Raw genomic sequence first — 17,941 nt, 5'->3', positions numbered from 1 at the left:
ATGTGGGGGTTTTATTGAGTGGTAGAGGTGGCACTCAATGGGATGGATGGGGAGCTGGAAAGGGGATGGAATGGGAAGATGATCTTCCCCGGGAGCTTTGCCATCCAGAGGCTGATCTCTCCAACCATTGCCAGCCAAATTCCTCTTGGCATTCAGATGCTCCTTCTCTTCTTTCTGCCACATCATTCTGCAATTCTGCTCTTCTGTTCATCTCCTCATCTGCTTGTCTGCTTCTGGAGCCTGGGGTCTGGGGCATATATGGGTACAGGACAGGGGGTGCATGGTGAGCTGAAAGACAACTTTTGGGTGCAAAAGCAGGAATGCCTGTTCCCATTTAGTGCCGTGGGTTTCCAGGCTTGTGGGCAGGGCTTTGCCAGGGAACCACTCTCTTCTACCCAGTATTTCCCTGTTTCCTTTCTATATCACCACCAGCAGTGTATAAGCATTCCCTTTTTTCCACAAACTCAGCACCGTCTGTTATGTTTTGATTTTTTAATAATAGCCATTCTGACCAGTGTGATATGGTATCTCATGGTTCTTATTTTCTGATGATTAGTGATGTTGAGTATTTTTTCATATGGTTGTTTGCCACACATACGTTGTCTTTTGAAAAAAGAATCCACAGACGGCTTAAGTGTTAACCCGTTCAGTGCCCTCTTGGTACCCAAGTCCTTGTCCAGCATCCAGAAAGAAGTTGTACATGGACTTCAGGATGGTGAATGTGGGGGTTCATGTTCTTTGCCTATTTGTAGTGGGTTTGTTTTTTGCTTATTGATTCTTTATACATGCTGAGTATTAGACCTTTTTCAGATATGTAATTTGAAAATATTTTGTTCTGTTCTGTAGGGTGTTCTCTGTTGATAGTTTCGTTTGCTGTGATGAAGCTCTTTAGTTTCATTAGGTCCCACTCGTCAATTCTTCTTGTTGCAATTGCTTTTGGAATCTTCATCGTGAAATCTTTGCCAGCGTCTATGTCCAGAATGATATTTCCTAAGTTTTCTTCTAGGGTTTATATAGTTTTGGGTCTTACATAAGTCCTTCATCCATCTTGAGCTGATTTTTGTATATGGTGAAAGGAAGGGAGTGTACATGCCCCTGTGATATTGTTCCTAATATCCAGGTTGGGAGAGGAGGTGTTGACCACCCTGAATATTGCTTTTAATATCCGGGAAGAGAGGGTGATATTACTCCCAATATCATCCTCTCCCCCCACACCCTGCATACTACAAACAATATCAAAGGGGGTCTGTGCAACACGTGCAATATTGGGAGTAATATCCTCCCCCAACATGGATATTAGAAACAGTATCACAAGGGGTTGTACACCACCTGCGATATTGGGGAGTACTATCATTTTCTTTCCCCATGGATATTTAGAACAATATCACAAAGGCGGTGTACAACCCCTGCTATATTGGGAGTAATACTGTACTTTCCCCACCTAGATATTAGGAACAATATCACAGGGGGTTATACACCACTGCAACATTGGGAGTAATATCATCCTTTCCCTCCCTGGATATTAGGAACAATACCTCATGGGTGTGCACCCTGTTCCATATTGGGATTAATATTTTCTCCCTTGCTGGACATAAGGAACAATATAACGGGGGTATACACTCCTTATGATATTGCCAGTAATATTATAGACTCCCCCCAGGGCTATTAGAAACGGTATCAGAGAGGGGTGTACATCCCCTGTGATATTGGGAATAATATTCTTTATTTCCCTGGATATTAGGAATAATATCACAAAGGGGTTGTATACCCCCTGTGACATTTTAATTAATATCATCTTCCCCACTGAATATTAGGAACAAATTCCCAGGGGGTTGTACACCACCTGCAATATGGACAGCTATATCATTGTCTCTTCCCCGAATATTAGGAACAATATCACAAGGGGGTTGTACACCCCCTGTGATATTGGGAGTAACTTTATACCCTTTCCACATGGATATTAGGAACAATATCACAGGGTGGGTGTACACCCACTGAGATATTGGGAGTAATATCATCCTCTACCCCCTGGGTATTACGAACAATATCATGGGGAGGGGGTGTATGCCCTCTGTGATATTGGGAGTAATATCATCCTGTCCCCTCTGGATATTGGGAATGATATCACAGCGGGGCTGTACCTTTTCTGCACTATTGGGAGTAGTATCACCCTCTCCGCCTATGGATATTAGGAACAATATCACAAAGGGGGTGTACACATCCTGCTATATTGGGAGTAATATTGTCCACTCTTCCCCAGGATATTAGGAACAATATCACAGGCAGAGTGTACACCCCCTCCTATTTTACCTGTAATATTATTCTCTCCCAACCTGGATATTAGAAATAATATAACAGGAGGGGTGTACACCAACTGTGATATTGGGAGTAATATCATTCTCTCCCCCCATGGATATTGAGAACAATATCACAGGGGCAGTTTACACCTCCTATGACATTTAGAGTAATATCATCCTTTTCCCCCATGGATATTAGGAACGATATTGCATGGGAAGTGTACACCCCCGCCATATTGGGAGTAATATTTTCTCCCTTGCTGGACATTAGGAACAATATGACGGGAATGCACACCCCCTGCGATATTGCCAGTAATATTGTAGTCTCCTCCCAGGATATTAGGAACAATACCACAAGGGGGGGTGTACATGCCCTGTGATATTGGAAGTAATATCATCGACTCCCCCCACGGATATTAGTAACAATATCAGAAGGGGTGTACACCCCTTGCGATATTTATAGTACTATCATCCTATACCCCCTGGATATTAGGAACAATACCACGGGAGGGGGTGTATACCCACTGTGATATTGGGAGTAATTTCATCCTCTACCCCTTGGATGTTAGGAGCAGTATCACAAGGGGGGTTTGCACCCTCTGTGATATTAAAAATAATACCATTCTCTCCTCCTCTGGATACTAGGAATAATATCACAGGGCTGGTGTGCACCCTTTGCACTATTTGGAGCAATATCACCCTCTCCCCAACTTGATATTAGAGACAATATCATGGGGGATGGCATGTAACACCCTGCACTGTTGGGAGTAATATCATCTAGTCTTCCCCTGGATATAAGAAACAGTGTCACAGAAGGGGTCTATACCTCCTGAGATTTTGGGAGTAATATCATCCTCTCCAAATCTGGATATTAAGGACAGTATAATGGAGTGTGGGGTGTAATATGTTGGGAGTAATACAATCCTTCCCCCCCACTTGATATTAGAAACAATATCGCAAAACGTGTGTACACCCACTGCGATATTTGGAGTAATATCAACATTTCCCCACCTGGTATCACGGGGAGAGTGTACACTCCTTACGATATTGGAAGTATCATTGTCTCTCACTCTCGATATTAGGAAAAATAGCACAGGGTGTGTGTACACTGCCTGTGATTTTGGAAAGAACATCATACCCTTCCGTCTTTGATATTAGGAACAATATCACAGAGGGGGTGTACAACTTCTGTGATATTGTAATATTCTTTCTTCCCATGTATATTAGGAATGATATCCCGGGGGGGCATGTTGTACACCCCCTGTGATACAGACAGTAATATTGTCCTTCCCCCTACATATTAGGAACAATATCACAAGGGGGGTGTACACCCCCTGGATATTAGAAACTATCACAGGGGGGCTGTACAACCTCTTTGGTACTGTGAGTAATACCATTGTCTCCCCTCCTGGATATTAAGAACAATATCATAGGGTGGGTGTACACCCCCTGCAATATTGGGAATAACATCATCCTCTCTTCCCCGGGATATTAGGAACGGTATCACAGGTGGGGTTTACACCCCCTGCAATTTTGTCAGTAATATTACTTCTGGATGTTATTGAATATATCACAGTGGGGGTGTACACCCCCTGTGATATGGGGAGTAATAGCATCCTCTTTCCCTCTGGATACTACAAACAATATCGCAGGTTGTGTACAACCTCCTGTGATATTGTTCACAATATTTAGGGGAGGAGAGGATGATATTACTCCAAATATCGCAGGGAGTGTTACATCCCCTGTAATATTGTTCATAATATTTAGAAGAGGACAGGATGATATTACTCCCAATATAGTAGGAAGTATACACTCCCCTGTGATACTGTTCATAATTTTTAAGGGATTAGAGGATGATATTACTTCCAGTATCACAGGGAGTGTACACTGGTGATATTGTTTATAATTTTCAGTGGATTCGAAGATATTCCGAATATCACAGGGGTTGTACATCCCCGTGTGATATTGTTAATATCCAGTGGGAAAGAGGATGATATTACTCCCCATATCACGGGGGATGTAAACCCGTTTGTGGTATTGTCACTTACATCCGGGGGGGAGAGGATGATATTACTCCGCATATCATAGAGGGTGCACACTACTGTAATGTTGTCCATAACATCCAGAGGGGAAGAGAATATTATTCCCATGTTTCAGAAGGTGTACATACCCCTGTGATAGTCTCTGTAACATTTAGGGAAGAAGGAGATGATACTACTCCAGATATCGCAGGGGGTGTACACCCCCCTGTGATACTGTTCGTAACGTTTAGGGGGAAGAAGATGATATTACTCCCCATATTGAAGGGATTGTACATCTCCCTATATATTGTCCATAACATCCAGGGCAGGAGAGGATATTACTACTCCCCATATCGCAGGGGGTGGACACCCTCCTGTAAATATCTCTAACATCCAGGCGGGGACAGGAGGATATTATTCCCCATATCACAGAGAAAGTAAACCTCCTGTGATATTGTCCATAACATCCAGTGGGGAGACGATGATATCACTTCCCATATTGCAGAGGGTGCACACTCCACTCTGATATTGGCCGTAATATCGGGGGGGGTGAAGTATGAAGTCACTACACATCACAGAGATTATTAGTATCAGATTATTTGAAGGGCTCACAGTAAGGGTAGTAGTAGGGCGAGTTCTAACTCAAATAGGGGAAATGTGGTGGCTACTAGAAAGAATTTTATGGAGAAGGGAATGTGGGCAGAGGATAGAGGGTCAAATCTGCATTCATAAGGGCTAGATTTTTCTATATATATTTATTTTAAACATATATATATATTTCTCTCTCTCTCTCTATATATATATATATTAAGTTGTGGAAGCCAAAATGTAATAATTATTAGTAACAGGGCTAATAGGATGTTGATTACTAGGGTTAATGTTAGGTGAATTACTGTTTTTCGGATGCTATCGAAACTTTGGAAATCATGGTACTATTTATACTAAAAGAGTAAGATCCTCATCAATAAATAGAAACATACAAGAATAGTCATACTACATCTACAAAGTGTCGATATCAGGCAGCGGCTTCAAAGGCAAAGTGATGACTAGATGTAAAGTGGTATTTTAATTGGCGGAGAAGGCAGACTGAGGAATGTTGATCCAATAATGACGTGAAGTCTGTGAAAGCCTGTAGCTATAAAAAAATGTAGAGCCATAAATACCATCAGAAATAGCAAAGGTAGCTTTGAAGTATTCTGAGACTTGTAGGAGGGTAAAGTAAATACCTAATATAATTGTAATAAGTAGTGCTTGGATTGTATGTTTTTGATTAATTTTTGTTAGGCTGTGATGGGCTCAAGTAATTGAAACTCCTGATGCAAGTAATACAGATGGATTCAGGAGAGGTACTTCCAGGGGGTCAAGGGGAGAAATACCTGTTGGGGGTCAATGTCCTACTAATTCTGGAGTAGGGGCTAGGCTAGAATGGTAGAATGCTCAAAATAATCCAGCGAAGAGAAATATTTCTGAGATAATAAATAAGACTATCCCATATTGGAGGCCTTTTTGAACGGTTGTTGTATGGTGGCCCTGAAATGTACTTTCTCAGATACAGATCACCCTTGGTCAATTGAATACAGATCAATCACTTTAAGTAAGCTAAGTCCTTACTAAATTGATGAGACTTAAACCCACGAAAACTTAACAGCTAAACTCCCTAGTCAACTGATTTGAATCTACTTCTCCAGCTGCTGGGGGGAAGAAGGTGAGAGAAGCAGGATTGAAGCTGCTGCTTTGAATTTACAATTCAACATGAAAATCACCTCGGGACTGGTAAAAACAGGCCTTGACCTCTGTTTTTAGATGTACAGTCTAATGCCCTACTCAGTCATTTTACCCTTTTTTCTCACTTCATTTATGTTGGCTGACAGTTGACTATTCTCAACCAACCATAAAGATATCGGGACATTATATTTATTATTTGGCACATGAGCAGGGATAGTCAGTACAGCTTTAAGCCTTATTCGAGCTGAACTCTACTAGATGATCAAATTTATGTCATTGTTATAGCCTATGCATTTGTCATAAGTTTCTTTATAGTAATACTATAATTGGAGGTCTTGGCAACTGATTAGTCCCCCTGATAATTGGCACCCCAGATATAGCATTTCTCTGCATAAATAATATGAGCTTCTGACTCCTCCCACCCTCCTTCCTATTATTACTTGCATCCACTATAGTAGAAGCCAGCATTGGAACCAGCTGAACAGTCTCTCCTCCCTCAGCAGGAAACCTAACACATGCAGACACCTCTGTAGATTTCACTATCTTTTCACTCCACGTGGCAGGTGTTTCTTCTACTTCAGGGGCTATTAACTTTATTACCACAATTGTTAATATAAAACCCCCAGCCATGTCCCAATATCACACACCCCTCTTCATCTGATTAGTCCTAATTACAGCAGTTCTTCTACTCCTTTGTCTCTGAGTCCTAGCCGCCGGCATCACTATATTGTTAACTGACCGCAATCTTAATACTACTTTTTTCTACCTGGCTGGCGGAGGTGATCCTATCGTATATCAGCATTTATTCAGATTCTTTGGTCACTCTGAAGTCTACATCCTCATCCCACTGGGCTTTGGGATAATTTCCCACGTCGTAACATACTATTCTGCAAAAAAAAAGAACCATTCAGGTATATGGGCCTAGTGTGAGCTATAGGATCAGTTGGGTTCTTACGGTTTATTGTATGGGCCCACCGTATATTTATGGTAGGGATAGATGTGGATACATGAGCCTGCTTCACCTCTGCTATTATAATTATTGCTATTCCTACTAGCGTCGAAAGTTTTTAGCTGACTAGCTAGCTACACTTCACAGCGGTAATATCAAATGATCCCCCGCAATGCTGTGAGCCCGGGGATTTATTTTCCTTTTTACAGTAGGAGGCCTAACCGGCATTGTATTGGCCGAGGCTTATATTATGGTTCATTCATATATTTAGAAACCTGAAAGTTTCTAAATAAGTTGTAAAAAAGTTCTAAATAACCCCAGCTGAAATAACTACGAAGGTGCCTTTAATATTCTGAAGACAAAATAGCTAAGATCCAAACTGGGAGTAGATATCCCGCTATGCTTAACCCTAAACTCGAATAGTTAGATCAACAAAACTGTTCACCAGAACACTACAAGCAACAGCTTAAAACTCAAAGGACTTGGCCGTGCTTTATATCCCTCTAAAGGAGCCTGTTCTGTAATCGATAAACCCCAATTTATCTCACCACCTCTTGCCCAGCCTAAATACCTCCATCTTCCGCAAACCCTGGAAAGGCCACAGAGTAAGCACAAGTATCTACATAAAAACGTTAGGTCAAGGTGTAGCCCATGAGGTGGCAAGAAATGGAAACGTTTTCTACATCCAGAAAAATCTCGCGACAACCGTTATGAAATCTAAGGGCTCAAGGAGGATTTAGCAATAAATTGAGAGCAGAGTGTTTAACTGAATAAGGCCATGAAGCACGCACACACCGCCCGTCAGCCTCCTCAAATATATTCTAGAAACTCGTTGTACACCCCCCTGTGATATTGTCCATAATATCCAGGGAGGGAGAGAATGATTTGATTTTTTTTTTTTGAGGCAGAGCCTCGCTCTGTTACCCGGGTTGGAGTGCAGTGGCCTGATCTTGGCACACTGCAAGCACCGCCTCCCAGGTTCACACCATTCTCCTGCCTCAGCCTCCCTAGTAGCTGGGACTACAGGTGCCCGCCACCGCGCCTGGCTAATTTTATTGTATTTTTAGTAGAGACGGGGTTTCACCATGTTAGCCAGGATGGTCTCGATCTCCTGATCTCGTGATCCGCCCGCCTCGGCTTCCCAAAGTGCTGGGATTACAGGTGTAAGCCACCGCGCCTGGCCAGAGAGAATGATTTTACTCCCCATATCGCAGGGGATTTACATTCCCCTGCATTATTTTTCATAATATCCAGGGGGAAGATGAAGATGTTACTCCCCATATAGCATGGGAGAACAATTCCCTGCGATATTGTTCATAATATCTCTGGGGGGAAAGAATGATATTTCTCCTTTTATCACAGGAAGTGTACACCCCCCTTGTGATATTGTTTATAATATCTAGTGGGGGAGAGGATGATGTTACTCCCCATATTGCAGGGGGTGTACAACCCCCTAGAATATTGTTCGTAATATCCATGCGGGGAGGAGATGATGTTACTACCCATATCGCCAGGGTGTACTGCCCCCTGCCATATTGTTTGTAATATCCAGGCTGGGAAAGGATGATATTACTCCCTGTATCACAGGGGATGTACACACCCCTGCGATATTATTAGTAATATCCATGGGGGAGATAATACTACTTCCAATACCATAAACACCCTGTGTGTACACCCTCTGTGATATTGTTTGTAATATCCAGGGTGGGAGAGGAGTATATTACTCCCTATAAGGCAGAGTGTGTATACACCCCTCTGTGATATTGTTCATAATATCCACTGGGGGATATGATATTACTCCCAGTATTGTAAACACCTCATGTGTACACCGTCTGTGATATTGTTTGTAATATCCAGTGGGGGAGAGGATGATATTACTTTCCACATTGCAGGGGGTTTACACCCCTCTGTGATACAGTTTGTAATATCCAGAGGGGGAGAGGGTTATATTACTCCTCATATCGCAGGACATGTACACCCCCCTGTGATATTGTTTGTAATATTGTTCCCAATATCCTTTTCCCCCATGGATATAGGAACAGTATCGCATAGGACGTGTACACCCCTGCCATGTTGGGAGTAGTAGTGTTTTCTCCCTTGCTGGACATTAGGAACAATACCATGGGGGGGGCACACCTCCTGCGATATTGACAGTAATATAATCCACTATCCCCTAAATATAGGAACAATATCACAATGGGGATGTACACATTTGGAGATATTGAAAGTGATATGATCCTCTCCCCACCTGGATATTAGGAACAATATCACAGAAGGGGTGTACACCCCCTGCAATATTGAGAGTAATATCCTCTCCCCCCCGCCGGATATTAGGAGCAATATCACAGAAGGGTTTTACACTCCCTGTGATATTGACAGTAATATCCTCTCCTCCCCGGATATTAGGAACAATACCACAGGTGGTGTACACCCCCTGCGATACTGACAGTAATATCATCTTCTCTCCCCCAGATATTAGAAACAATATCACCGAAGGGGTCTACACCCCCTGTGATATTGACAGTAATATCCTCTCCCCCCCAGATATTAGGAACAATAACACGGGAGGATGTACACCCCCTGTGACATTGACAGTAATATCAACCTCTCCCCCGCCCCCGGATATTAGGTAGAATACCACGGGGGGTGCACACCCCCTGTGATATTGGGAGTAATATCACCCACTATCCCCTAAATATTAGGAACAATATCACAAGGCGGGGAGTACACCCTCTGCAATATTGGGAGTAATGTCATCCTTTCCCTGCCCCTGCCTACTAGGAATAATATCACAGGGGATGTACACCCCCATGCGCTATTGGGAGTAACATCACCCTTTCTTCCCATGGATATTAGGAATAATATCACAAAAGTGGTGTACACATGCTGCACTGTATAGAACAAAGCAGGCAGAGGAAGGTGGGATAACCTTGCTAGCTGAAGCTTCTGGCTCTCTTTTTTTCTTCTTCCCGTGCAGGACACTTGCTTCCCTTCTTCCTGCCCTTGGACATGAGACTCCAGGTTCTTATGCCTTTGGACTCTGGGACTTGCATCAGCCGCTTCCCCAAGGCTCCCAGGCCCTCGGCCTCATACTGAAGCACTGCGGGCTTTCCTGGTTTTGAGGCTTTTGGACTTGGACTGAGCCACTACTAGCTTCTCTCTTTCCCTACCTGGCAGACAGCCTATTGTGGGACTGCCTTCTAACCGTGTGAACCAATTCTCTCTCGTAAACTCCCTTATACATATACGTATATCTTGTTGGTTCTGTCCCTCTGGAGAACCCTGACTCATACATTTTGTTTATTTTTTCTCCACTGCCCTTTCCTCTGCTTCTAGGCTTACCTAGACCACCACCATTCTTTCCCCCTTTCTAAAGTAAAAGTTGTTTTTTTCTCACTAAATGCATGGTATTCTGCCCATTTTCCATCGCTTCCCTCAGCCCTGCTCTGTTTACTCTTGCTCTCTTAAGAGGAAATCCCTGCCTCTTCCGTGGCTTTTCCCACTTGGTCTACGTACTGGTTTCTGTTGTTCTCAGAGACACACTGAGACCTTTCACATCTCACTGTCACTTCTTGGAAGGGCTCTCTACCTCGTCTGCCTGCTGAGCAACCTCTTGGGGAGACGCGGGCACTCTTGAGTCACTGAACTTGAGCTATTTGGTGTTGGTATGTTAATTTATCTTCTTAGACCACTTACCACTTCTTTAACTTCAAAAGAGAAGAGTAAGTATTATTTTCCATGGTTGATATGAAGAGTAGAAATAACTTATACAAAATGCATTGCAGTTAAGTGATAATAAATGGCCGTGAATGCCCTTATTAATGTTATTCTATCAGTCTCGGCTCAGATACCATCTGCTCTGTGAGCTCTGCTCTGAATCATATCTGCTTCATCGCTGGGTTCCTTGTGCTCTGTTCTTAACTACTTAGCAGTAATTGTTCTGATTCTAATTAGTGATTCTTCCCAATAAAATTTTAATTTTGTAGATCTCTTCCCCCAACCCCTGCCCCAGCCTAACCAGTGTTTTCATACTTTTTTGTGTACAGGCTACCTCACTGGTCTTCTTTTATTTGTGGCTAAATAAATGTTGTGTTAGAAGAGTAAAGAGTTCCCAGTTACATGGGATCTATAGTTCTACAAAATGAATGTACACATAATCCATGTAAATATTTCACTTATTTTAAAACAATTTTTTAATTTTTAAATTAAATTTAATTTGTGCATGTGTGTGAGACCAGAGTGAGACCAGAGATGGCGGCGGTGAGGGGCGGTGATCTCACCATGTTGCCCAGGCTGGTCTTGAACTCCCCATTAAGTGCCCCCCTCCTCACCTTGCCCCCCTCACCTTGCCTCCTCCCCTCTCATTCCTATGCCAGCCCCTGCCATTCCCCACCCCCTCTGTAGACCGCAAGACTCAACAAGTGACTTGCTGAGCAAACCCTGCTGAGAAGAGGTCTGTTTAGGGACACAGGAGGCCAAGTACACAAAAAAGCAAAAGAACTAGCATGCCCTTTTCAATGGATGTCTATTTTACAGGGCTGGCTTCAGATTATTGTTATAGCTTTAAATAAAAGGACCGTTTTGTCATCTCGGCCCATGGCCTACATTATTTCTTTACTGTCCATTGCCCTGGGCACTTGACTAATAATTTAACAGCAGTTTTTTTTTTTAATTTTAAATCATGATTCATTATATTGCTGTAAGAGTAATTAGAGGTAAAGTAGGGCATGAAACTGCCTGTAGTTGGTTACTTACTGAGATCTTAACATAATTGTCAGGTGAGAGGGTGAAGTTTTAATTAGCACTAAGTGGGATAGAAATTCAATGCACTGAAACTGCAGTGTCCAATTCAGTAGGCGCTAGCCACCTGTAACTGTTGAGCACTTGAAATCCTGGCTAGTCCTAATTGAGATGTGTTGTGTTAAATATACTGGATTTTGTCATTGGAGTGGGAAGAACAGCGTAGAATATCTGCTTGATAATTTTTTATATTGATTGCATGTTAAAATTATTGCTATGATTACTCTTTGGGACATACTGAGTTAAGTATATTTAAAATTAATTTCACCTTTTCTTTTAATGGGACTTACTAGTACATTTAAAATTACATATGAGTCTCACATATTTATTGGACAGCACGGCTCTAGAAGTTTAGGAAGAAATAAGAAAAATATTGAGAATAGGTAGTGAGAGTAGGAAGTTTGACCTCCTGTAAGACTGATTCCAATAAAACTAATAGGTGATAGTTTTAATTGGCTTTTTCCTACTAGAAAAGTAAGTGTACTTTACATGCCTCTTTGTTCTCCCTCTTTCCCCTTCAATTTAGTGGTTAGCGTGTATATACTATATCAGGCTTAATATTCACTAAGCAGTGTTAAGGAGACTTAGGTAAATGATTCCCTGATGAACACACTTGATTTTCAAAGCACTTTCCTAACCCATTTTTAATTGGAATAGAGTCAAAGGTAGATGGCTTATTAGTAGTCATCTCATTTAAATCTCATGGAATTTTCCTGCTAAATCTCAAAGTAAACAATTTGTTATAGGCTGTTTTGTCAAGTGTCTGGAAGGGACAGCATAGGACGTGTGGTACTTCATTTCCAAATTTCTTGAGATGGTTTTCATTATAATCATACTTTATTTGCTTCTGGTTTTCCGGAAAAGCCAGCTAAACTTGTGGTTCATTTAGATATAAATGAAATATCCTCAAAGGATTGCTCAAAGTGACTTATGAAACTTGAATATATATTTTTTCTGTAGGATGTTTATTCCAAATTGTCTGGCCATTTGCTGCAATTTGCAGTTTTTTAGAAAACACCAAATATTTTTCAAGTTGGAGATGTTTTAATAAAAACAGTCATTTTGAACTGGCAGCAGCCAAATAAAATGGCCCTTTATTTCACAGTTGAGAATTTGAAATTGGAAGGTAATTAGCATATGTAAGGATGATGTATTTGCTGCCTGGCTTATAGGAATGAGCCAAGTTGTTTTTTGAGGGATGTTGTTGCTGTGTATGTCCCACTTATTTTGCTTCCTTAATGAACAATGCAACTTTGAGACAGAAGTATTTGAGAACATTTTTATCAGTTGCGACATTTTGATAGTGAACATTTTATATCTTCTGTCAACTTAAAATGTTTGCATCTTCTGTCAGCTTAAAATGTTTAATTTGTTATAGCCAAATAATTTGGCTATAATTGATAATTTAATTTATCAAATTAAATTGCTTTTTTCCCTTTAGACTTTCTTCAGTCACATCTGAATAAATCACTTAGAAGTAAGCTAGATGTAATATAATGAAATGCTTAAAAGGGCTGTGTATCTTCATATTACACTTACAGTGATTTTCTGTTGTACCCATTATATTCTACCTGCAGCTAGTTGAGGTAAAGAGTGGACATTTGACTGTCAAGGGAACCTGAGAGGAGACTGTAGAAATCTGGAAAGTCTCTTGGGTCTTTGAGGGATTTGGGGATGCAGAGAGTGGGGCTGGGATCTCTGGCTAGGTTGGAGCCAGCCTGCATTTGTATCTTTATCTTGGAAGCAAACTTAGAATGCAGAGATATATGTGGCCTGGATGCTGCTAACTCTAGCCAACCACTAAATCTTAAGGTGGGAGAGATGCAGGCTTTGGCTGGGTGCTAAGCTGCTGTAGCTGGTTGAATGTAGAGGTCACTATATTTTCTGAATATTTGTAAGTAAATTAAATCATTCTCTACTCCTGTATGCCTGCCAACCAAATGGGAAATCGCTATAGAAAAGATGGTTTAAATTTTAGTCTTTGAAGTGGTTTATGCACGTTTCTGGAATCTAGATTTAACGTGGACTTGGATTGGATATTGAATATTTTTGATTTGTCTACTTTTCTCTCCATAGGGAGCTTATAGCTTCATTGCACTGTGTGTGGCATTTGGGTCCTGTTTGGCAGCAATGACTGCCTTTCTGTTTAGTGTCTGTGTGCTATGAAGATTGCACACAGGGGTCCAGATGCATCCTGTTTTGAGAATGTCAATGGATACACCAGCTGCTGCTTTGGATTTCACCCATTGGTGGTAGTTGACCTGCTGTTTGGAATGCAGACAATTTAAGTGAAGACATATCCATATATGTGGCTCTGTTACAATGGTGAAATCTACAACCATAAGAAGGTAGGGAAAAAGAAGCCAGATGTCTGGATGCGATTAAACTTCAGAGCTTGTTGGTTACAATGACATTATGTATTCTGTATCATGCTTTTTACTTTGCAAAGCATTCTATGTTATCTCATTTGCTCTAAGTATGTAGATAGGGAACTGATGAATAAAATGGTGAGTGAAATCACTTGGTCACAAAAAAAGTGATAAAAATGGGGATTACACAGTTTCTTTGACTCTTATAATTTTTTCTCCTTCTCCCCAGCTTTTTGTTTTGAAAAAAATTCTAACATACAGAAAAGAACAGAATAGTGAGCACCTAGATTGAATAATCATTAATGTTTTGCCATATTTGCTTGATTTTTCTTTCTACACACACACACACACACACACACACACACACACACACACACACAGTTTTTTGCCAAATCATTTGAGAGTATGGCGCGGATTTTGTGACACTCCTAAATATATAAGCATTTATCTCCTAAGAATAAGGACATTTTTCTCCATAACATCAATACCATTATTAAACCTAAGAATCCATAATATCACCTGGCTGGGTGCAGTGGATCACGCCTGTAATCCCAGCACTTTGGGAGGCTGAAGTGGGTGGATCACGAGGTCAGGAGGTCGAAACCATGCTGGCTAGCACGGTGAAACACCGTCTCCACTAAAAGTACAAAAATAAAAAAATCAGACAGGCGTGGTGTTGGGCACCTGTAGTCCCAGCTACTTGGGAGGCTGAGGCAGGAGAATGGTGTGAACCTGGAAGGTGGAGCTTGCAGTGTGCCAAGATTGAGCCACTGTACTCCAGCGTGGGAGACAGAGCAAGACTCTGTCTCAAAAAAGAAAAAAATAAAACCATAATGCCACCTAATATGCAGTTAATACTTAAATTTCCCTAAGTGTCTGGAGAATTTTTTTTTTTTTTTTGAGACAGAGTCTCAACTTTGTCACCCAGGCTGGAGTGCAGTGTTGCGATCTCGGCTCACTGCAACCTCTGCCTCCCGGGTTCAAGCGATTCTCCTTCTTCAGCCTCCTGAGTAGCTGGGACGACAGGCCCATCTGTCACCATGCCTGGCTAATTTTTTGTATTTTAGTAAAGACTGGGCCCAGGGTGGTCTGGAACTCCTGAGCTCAGGCAATCTGCTCACCTTGGCCCCTCAAAGTGCTACCAAGAATATCTTTATAGCTGGTATTTGTTTGTTTAGAGACAGATTTCATTCAAGATTTATGCATTTGGTTGTGATGTTTCTTGGTATTTTTTCTGAGACTTCTTGATAGATACCTGTCATGCACTGATAGAGAGTTATATCCTAACCATGTTTTGGACATTTTTATCTCTGAATAATAGCTTTTGTCTTTGTTTGTTGCCTGCTCACGGGAACACTCTTAATAACAGTCTTCTTGTTCAAAAAGTTTTAAAATAGTTATTCAAGAAATTCCTTTCACACATTTCTTTATTCCTTTATTAAGGGCCTAATATGCACCAGACATCATTTTTCTAGGTGATTGTAGGTGAAATGGTGAAAAGGAAAGGCAAGAATGGAATTTCCTGCTAGTGGGAAGTAGAAGAAAGTATTAAAACTTTTTTCTTTCTAAGTCAAATCAGTGTCATATGCATGAGAAAGCTAGGCAGTATGATGGCATTATCAGCTTGGCTTTCTCCTTAAATGAAATAGGAAGTGCCCTGTTTTACTCAGACAGTGTTTTTTTTTTTTTTTTTTTTTCTAAAAAACTAAAATAAGTTAAATATTTAGAAATTAATTAATTTCTGTTCTAAATTAGTCAAATGTTATATTTGTAAAACTAGAGAAATTTGTTCCATTGCTTCTACCAAGCATCTCAGCTTATGTAGTTGGGGCAGCTAGAAATCTAATGAACAGAATGTATATTTTAGGCTTATATAAAGTATTCTGCAACATAAGCTCAAAAATACCCCCAACCCCCTTTTTGATAAAAATAAAGCTTACTACTAATAATAAAATACCGCCAGAGGTGTGCTGGGAGTGGAGGGGGACTGAGTGAAAGAAAGTAGGAATGGGGTAAAGGCTGGGGCAAAGAGCAGACTCTCTCCCTGCAGGAGAGTATCAGGGGCCTGCAACCAAGTTAAATGACAGCATGACTTCAGGAGGCCAGATTTGAGGGCTTTTATCTAAGATGCAGCATCAGAGTTTGGTTTAAGAGAGTAAGAAGTGATACATCTGTTACCCAAAGGACACTTCTCTTTTTTGAATAAATTACCTGCAGAGTTTAGGCCAAAGAGGTGGGCAAGGTAGATTTGGGAAACTGTTGCTTGCTAATATCACCAAAGGCTTTCTTTTTATACTTGGTGGAGGCTTTAATTGGGGCAAGGACATTTTTATACAAAGATAGAGAAAACAATCACCTATGGAATTTGATTCCTTGCTCCATGCCCTCGCTAGCACCTCTCAACATGCTTGATGATATTTAAAATTTCTTCATAGTCATTGGTAGCTTGATGGGGATGGCATTGAATCTGTAAATTACCTTGGGCAGTATGGCCATTTTCACGATATTGATTCTTCCTACCCATGAGCATGGAATGTTCTTCCATTTGTTTGTATCCTCTTTTATTTCCTTGAGAAGTGGTTTGTAGTTCTCCTTGAAGAGGTCCTTCACATCCCTTGTAAGTTGGATTCCTAGGTATTTTATTCTCTTTGAAGCAATTGTGAATGACAGTTCACTCATGATTTGGCTCTCTGTTTGTCTGTTGTTGGTGTATAAGAATGCTTGTGATTTTTGTACATTGGTTTTGTATCCTGACACTTTGCTGAAGTTGCTTATCAGCTTAAGGAGATTTTGGGCTGAGACAATGGGGTTTTCTAGATATACAATCGTGTCGTCTGCAAACAGGGACAATTTGACTTCCTCTTTTCCTAATTGAATACCCTTTATTTCCTTCTCCTGCCTAATTGCCCTGGCCAGAACTTCCAACACCATGTTGAATAGGAGTGGTGAGAGAGGGCATCCCTGTCTTGTGCCAGTTTTCAAAGGGAATGCTTCCAGTTTTTGCCCATTCAGTATGATACTGGCTGTGGGTTTGTCATAGATAGCTCTTATTATTTTGAAATACGTCCCATCAATACCTAATTTATTGAGAGTTTTTAGCATGAAGGGTTGTTGAATTTTGTCAAAGGCTTTTTCTGCATCTATTGAGATAATCATGTGGTTTTTGTATTTGGCTCTGTTTATATGCTGGATTACATTTATTGATTTGCGTATATTGAACCGGCCTTGCATCCCAGGGATGAAGCCCACTTGATCATGGTGGATAAGCTTTTTGATGTGCTGCTGGATTCGTTTTGCCAGTATTTTATTGAGGATTTTTGCATCAATGTTCATCAAGGATATTGGTCTAAAATTCTCTTTTTTTGTTGTGTCTCTGCCTGGCTTTGGTATCAGAATGATGCTGGCTTCATAAAATGAATTAGGGAGGATTCCTTCTTTTTCTATTGATTGGAATAGTTTCAGAAGGAATGGTACCAGTTCCTCCTTGTACCTCTGGTAGAATTCGGCTGTGAATCCATCTGGTCCTGGACTCTTTTTGGTTGGTAAGCTATTGATTATTGCCACAATTTCAGCTCCTGTTATTGGTCTATTCAGAGATTCAACTTCTTCCTGGTTTAGTCTTGGGAGAGTGTATGTGTCAAGGAATTTATCCATTTCTTCTAGATTTTCTAGTTTATTTGCGTAGAGGCGTTTGTAGTATTCTCTGATGGTAGTTTGTATTTCTGTGGGATCAGTGGTGATATCCCCTTTATCATTTTTTATTGCATCTATTTGATTTTT

This window comes from Pan troglodytes, chromosome 21, assembly GCF_028858775.2.
Source record: "Pan troglodytes isolate AG18354 chromosome 21, NHGRI_mPanTro3-v2.0_pri, whole genome shotgun sequence".
Taxonomy (NCBI): Eukaryota; Metazoa; Chordata; class Mammalia; order Primates; family Hominidae; genus Pan; species Pan troglodytes.
The sequence above is the reverse complement of the archived record's forward strand: the minus strand, read 5'-3'. Positions refer to the sequence as shown.